Consider the following 6,874-nt stretch of genomic DNA (forward strand, 5'->3'; position numbering starts at 1 on the left):
TTCCCTAAATTTAGGCTGGCAGGATTTATTTTTCGGAATAATACTTGTTTCACTTCTTTTCATTAATGTTTTAAACACTTTCTGTAATGTGAGTTAAAATTTAAACTTTAACTCTAAATTTGATTGGGGAAGGATCACTGCAGCATTACTCTTGCGGGTAGGACGTTGCCTGAAAGGTTTAACTCAGGAAAAAGGCGCACATTTATATAACACCGGCTTTAACTGAAGAATCACATTGCCTTTCATTTGAACCGCATTAGAGATCAACCGTAGTCTCATATGAGTGAAAAACGCCTCTCTAAGCTACATAAAGGGTTTGGACTGATTGAACAACTAACCGAAGGGGACACGTTTCCTCTGCCACTTAAAGAGCCTGCTTTGAGATGAAGTCCGCAGATAACGTACCAGAAGAAACCAGGAAACCTTCATTCAATGGGGTGACTCTTGGACTGACTGTGCTCTGTGCTGCCATTGGAGGAACCTTTCAGTACGGCTACAACATCTCCATCATCAACGCTCCTACCAGCTACATCCAAAAGTTTATTAATGACACCTACATGGAGCGCTGGGGTACAGGCTTGGATATCCCTGAGGTGACCCTGGTGTGGACCCTGATAGTGTCAGCCTTTTCTCTTGGTGGCCTCCTTGGGGCCCTGCTGGCAGGCCCTATGTCAGTACGCTTTGGGAGGAAAAAGTCTCTGCTTTTGAACAATTCCTTCATGTTTGCTGCTACTGTGCTGGTGCTAACATGCCGGGTGGCAAAGTCATTTGAGATGATCATCATTGCTCGTTTTCTGGTGGGGATGAACTCAGGTGTCAGCATGAACGTCCAGCCTATGTATTTTGGAGAGAGTGCCCCCAAACACCTCAGAGGTGCTGTGGCGTTTTCCTCTGCCGTCTTTACCGCATTCGGGATCTTTTTGGGTCAGGTTGTGGGACTAACTGAGGTTTTGGGTAGTGAGCCTCTTTGGCCCTACTTACTGGCTAGTAATGCTTTGCCAGCACTGGTCCAGCTCCTTACCCTTCCCTGGTTCCCCGAAAGCCCCAGGTACCTACTCATCGACAGGGGAGACAGGGAAGCATGTCTCCAGGCTCTTGGGAGACTCCGCGGTGGGGAGGCTCCCGTTTTGGAGATGGAGGAGCTGCTTCAGGAGCAGCAAATGTCCGCAGCCATAAATTCTGGATCTACATCTTCTGCTAAGACGCCTTGGTCCCTATTTAAGGATCGTAATTTACGATCACAACTCAAAACAGTCATGGCCGCCAGCAGCGCCATGATGCTCTGTGGAAATGACTCCATCTACTTCTATGCTTCCTACATCTTTCAGGAAGCAGGAATCCCACCAGAGAAAATTCAGTACATCACCATTGGGACGGGGGCATCTGAGCTGACAGCTTCCATTTTGAGTAACCTCCTGATTGAACGCGTGGGCCGCCGGTACCTTCTCATCGGGGGTTACAGTCTCATGTCTTGTTGGTCTATAGTTTTTACTGTAGCTCTTTCACTCCAGAGCCGCAAAGTGACGGGGATGGCTTACCTCAGCATGGTGTGCGTTTTCTCTTACATCCTCAGCTTTGGCCTGGGCCCAGCCGGAGTGACAGGGATCTTACCAGCTGAGCTCTTTGACCAGACGGCTCGTCCAGCGGCCTACATGATCGCTGGCTCTCTAATGTGGATTAGCCTGTTCCTAATGGGAATGCTGTTACCTTTCATCGTCAACGGCCTGGGAAACTTCTGCTTTCTGCCTTTCCTCTGCGTGTGTTTGGTATCTGCTGTGTTTCTGGGGCTCACCTTGCCAGAGACAAAGGGCAAGACGCTGGCTCAGATTACAGCAGCGTTTGATAAGAAGAACCAAGGGAAAATGAATGAAGTTCCAGACGTGATGACAGGGCACGATCCCCTGAAGGATCTTTACCAATTGGGTAAAGCCTGCTCATTTACCCCCTCGACGCATGATCCTGACCTTGGCCATAAAGCTGCTGAATGAAATTTGACCTGTGGGACTATAACAAGCCGTGCCTTTTGAGCTTATCTTCAGGTTTTAATTGACTTCTGTGCAGATTAAATCCTGTGTGTTATTTATGAGATGTGATCCCGTTAATATTGACTGTTCAAATCTCTTCTTAATTTACAATTTGGTCTAGGCCTAATCCTACTCAACACACATTTTGTGTTTATGTATTGCAAACCTATATAAAGCTTCTAAAATGTCTTTTAGATCGTCATTGAGAGTGATGGTGCTGAACCCTTTTGTATGGTTCCTATGCCAAAGAAGTCGTCCTCACTCATATTTATGCAGAAATCTCTCAAGCTCCTGCCAAAAACTGGCATGTGTTTGCAGTAGTTTGGGCAATCATTTGAACAGCATGTGTTGCAGGGATTACCTTCTCTAGTTCAACACTTGTGAGCTGCTAGATAACAGTTCATGTTTATTGTGCAATCTGATGCTGTTTTTTTTTTAATCTATCCAGCTCAGTGAACCATGCATGTGTGTTTGTTTTCCTATTTGACGACCTTTCTGGGAACGCAGACTGTGTGTGTAATTCTGTTTTTTTTCTGTCTTTCTGTCAGTTATGTTTATGCAGCAACTGGACTGCATCTAGAATTTAACTATATTAGTTAGTCCCCTCCAGACTTTTGTGTGCACCAGGGCTTCAACTACATGAGTGTAGCTCTGCAGAATGGCCAGTAGATGTAGCCATTGTGTCTGCCACAGTTTGTGCTGTGATAAATAAAGCAGCGCGTCATGAAAATGAATCACACAGTCAAGGTTAACACTTTTAAATTCACCAGCTTTTAAACTCAATGCAGCCCTTCTGAGCCTTCTGCGAACCATCTGTCGCAGCGTCTGTATGTTCTTTAATCACCCTGCGTTGCTTGATCGTGTGCTGGAATGAATCCTAAATGCAGACATCAGGTCTGTTCTTGCACTGTTGTAACGTGTAGCATGTGCTGCGCACTTACTGAATGACACTGTCGCACTTTTCTCTACCTAAAAATATTATTACTATTTATTCAAATCAAAATACAACTGTATGTACAACAAAATAAAGGAAAAAAGTGGTGACCCGCATCCTCGTCATGTTTGTGATTTGGTTAGTGAGATTTATTCTGCTTGCTTTTTAAATTACGTTTAATCACCTAACTTTGGCTCCCTTCACTCCTGTGCACTTTAATCCAAGTACTTCTGCCCACTCTTATTAAAGTGGATGGCATAACGCTGTTTATTTATGGAAACAAGAGCTGGGTGAGAACATCTCACTCTCCATTGGGGAAAGGTGTGCATTTTCATTTGTCTTTATTACACCATCCAACTGACAGGAAAAGTCCATTTATATTTAAGTGCATCCAGTGTCAAGTAGGATTCGTGAGTGCAAGGAAGAATGTTTTTATAACCCCGACAGCTAACGGGTATTTCTTCTCTCTGTGGTGTTCAGTTCAGTCTACAGAATCAGTTTACCTTTTCCAGTGAAGCAAACTACACAGCTAAAAGTGACTTTGTGTTAAAGAGGTAGAAAGTTCAGATATAAAAGCAAAACATAAGAGGTTTTCTGCCAGCAAGCCCAGCCAGCACTGAGAGATGAGTCCTTAAAGAAGGACTGGACAAATACAGAAGCGCTCTCCAGCGTACTCCTCAGAAGCAGTTAATCTGTGAACGCACTGCTGTGCTTTGGGAGATGGCTAATGATTTCAGGGATTCTGTGAGTGTTTAACAGGCCTCAGGCTAGAAGAACCTCAGCGGTTTCACATACTATAGAGTAAAGTGCTAAGGCACTCATAATACTTACCAAGAGACAGAATGACTGACATTTACTGCGTCTGCCATTTTTCCAATTATGATTTCGCTGAGTTCCTGGGGAAGGGACGATCCAAAAGATGTTAAATTTTGTTGGAGATAGGTGGGACGATTAGTCGCATTATGTTAAACAAATGAGTTTTTCTTTTTTAAAATAATAGACTTAAACAGAATGGCTGGATTGCTTTGAGCTGATAAGGCAACAGTAACTCAAACCTCTCATTTCAAATAAGGTATGCGAGCATCTCTGAATGCACAGCATGCCAAGCTTTTAAGCAGATGGGATACAGCAGCAGAAGACCACACCGGGTGAGTAGCCCATCTGTGGGCTAAGAGAATGAAAAGTGAGGCTACATTCACACAGGCAGACCAAGAGAGACCTTGTGTGAGGTCCTGGCCAGGTCTCTCATGGAAATAAGAGTTAAATCACAATGAGATAAATAAAGGTTAATAAATAAATAAAAAATGGACAAAGAAGATTGGAAATGTGTCTGTTGGAAGTGTGGTCTGATGAGTCCTGATTTCTGCTGTAACATAGGTACAGGTAGGGTCAGAATTTGGCATAAACAACATGAAAGCATAGATCCATCCTGTCTTGCATCAGCAGTTCAGGATGGCTGTGTTGTGTAATGAAGAATTAAGACCGCTCTGAGAGCAAAAGGCGCTAACCCAGTACTATTGAGGTGTACCTACATAAAGTGGCAGCTGATTGTATACGATAGAATGTTATTGTCATTACATACAGTGATAGATTGAAATTTCAGTACATACACCAGTCCTAAACAACACAACATCAAGAAAACAGACCAGGGCAGGGTGAGTTAAGATACTGTGAGTGCAAGTCCAAGGTCAAGTGCTACACTGACTGACACAATATTGCACACATAATGGCCATAAGCTGTAAAGAACACTGAGGTCTGGATCGGTTTCTGCACGTTTTAATTGACCTATACCGCTTCCTTGAGGGCAAAAGGTCAAAAAGATGATGACTGGGGCGAGAAATAGACATTATGATGTTCTCTGGAGAGGTAGCAGATGACAGCAATGTCCTCGAGTGAGGGAAGAGGGCAGCTGATGATCCTTTGCGCTGAATTTATGATCCTCTGTAGGGCTTTTTTGATCAGCTACTGAACAGCCTGAATACTACACAGGGAGACAGTGAAAAAATGCACTGTGTCGCACAGTGGTGAAAAGTAATCAGCAACTTCACACACGGGTTGTTCTTTTTTTAGGAGTTGCAGGAAGTGCCGATGTTGCTGTGACTTTTGTATAGTAGCAGTGGTCTGAACCGACTGGGACAGGTTATCAGATATGTGGCAACCCAGGAATTTAAAGCTGTGGACTATTTCCACACAGTCTCCATTATTGAAAATGGGAGAGTGGTCAGGTCTGCACTTCCTGGAGTCCAGGATCACTTCTTTTGTTTTCTTTGTCTTTATTTGTGAGGTTGTTTGCAACGCAAATTAGCCAGTTTTATGACCTTGTTGTGGTATGTATCACCTGAGATGAGGTCCACCACTGTAGTGTCATCTGCAAACTTTATTATGAAACTGGAAGTGTGGGAGGACGTATGTATGCACGTCATGTGTGTAATGTGAGTAAAGCAATGAGCTCTGCACATAACCTCGTGGGACGCCACTGCTGAGTGAGAAGGTGGAGGAGAGGTAGAGGCCCACCCTGACATCCTGAGAACAGTTCATAAGCAAATTTTTCAGGTGGACAGGTGGAAGGAGAGGCACAGCTGACACAATTTCCTGTTGAGTATATCCAGGATGAGGATATACTCAACGAGAGCTGTAATCATGGAAAAGCAGCCTCTGTGGACCTTTTTGCCCTGTGAGCAAATTTGTCAGGGTCAAAGGTAAGAGGGAGGCTAACTTTTAACAAGGCGGAATATTATTTTCTCAAGACATTTGGTAACAATGCGAGTGAGAGCAACATCTCTGAAATCACTAAAGGTTTCAGCAGCAGGCTTCTTCAGGACTGGGACAATAATTGAGGACAAATATCATTATACATAGTTCACCTGTAAAAGACTGCAGGTGCCAAACTGCCCTGCCAAAGGACAAAGGATGTCCTGAACTGCTAAAACACAACTCATTTACAAAGTAATCCAAGCAGTTTGTCACATGAGCTCACAAAGTGTTGATGAAAGACAAGGTCACGCACCACAGAGGTAAACATGACTCTGTTCTTGGCAACAAATTTAAAATGAGTCTACACATCTCAACATTTTCTACATTTAATATATTCTTTACTGAAAAGCTTTACTGACTTGCAAAACCTCTCAACTTTAGAAAACAGCTTGTAAGCAGTATGATATTCGCCAAGTCCATTTCTTAAGTGGATGAATGGTTTTTCCATGATCTCGACATGTCACACGCGACAGGCAGCTTGATCTGAGGTTTATAAATGGACCAGGAACAGGGTGAACATGACTTTCATGTATTCAGAGTACACCCGTCTTTGCTTTGATCTCTACCCAGTGGCATCTTTGGTGGGGCTTTTGAGCGGGTTTAGTGAAGCACTTTGCAAATGTGAGCAACAATGAGGGCCAGAGTGTCTTTCAGCTCGCTCCATTTGTTTGCATCTTCCTCCTCAACTGGAGAGTGCACGTTTCCTTTGGCAACCAGAAGTAGAGTGCTTAAACAGTGGGGGAGTTAAGAGCCTTACCTTTAAATGGACTTCCTGTTTGTTACTATGAAGACATTAGAAGATGTTGCCAGGCACCTGAGACAGTAGGAAATTGGGCAGTAATAAGATTTCTGAAGCCAAAAAGCAATGCTACCCCCCACCCCCACTATTTCTAATGTCATCTCGCCTACAGAGCGTATCCGCCTACACACGTGTACGATGGACAAGAATAATTCGAAGGAAAACAGCTGTGTAAGAGTTGTAGCCTCTGTGTGCGTACGTCGCAACAACACAGGCTCGTCATATTATTAGGAAGCAGATAGCGGCTCACGATGGGAACCACGTCATTATCCCTATTGTCTTTCATGCAAGCTGGCTTCTACCTCCAGTGTGAGCGGATAGCACCAAGAGATTGTGTCATTATTACAGTTTGACCTTTTGTC

General features: G+C 43.9%; 1 pseudogene; it reads left to right on the forward strand.

Annotated features, from left to right (window-relative positions):
• Nucleotides 1–44: 44 nt before the first annotated feature.
• Nucleotides 45–3,074, forward strand: LOC100693662 (solute carrier family 2, facilitated glucose transporter member 11 pseudogene; annotated as a pseudogene).
• The last annotated feature ends 3,800 nt before the right edge of the window (nucleotides 3,075–6,874 follow it).

The sequence above is a fragment of the Oreochromis niloticus genome, linkage group LG8, assembly GCF_001858045.2.
Source record: "Oreochromis niloticus isolate F11D_XX linkage group LG8, O_niloticus_UMD_NMBU, whole genome shotgun sequence".
NCBI classification, from domain to species: domain Eukaryota; kingdom Metazoa; phylum Chordata; class Actinopteri; order Cichliformes; family Cichlidae; genus Oreochromis; species Oreochromis niloticus.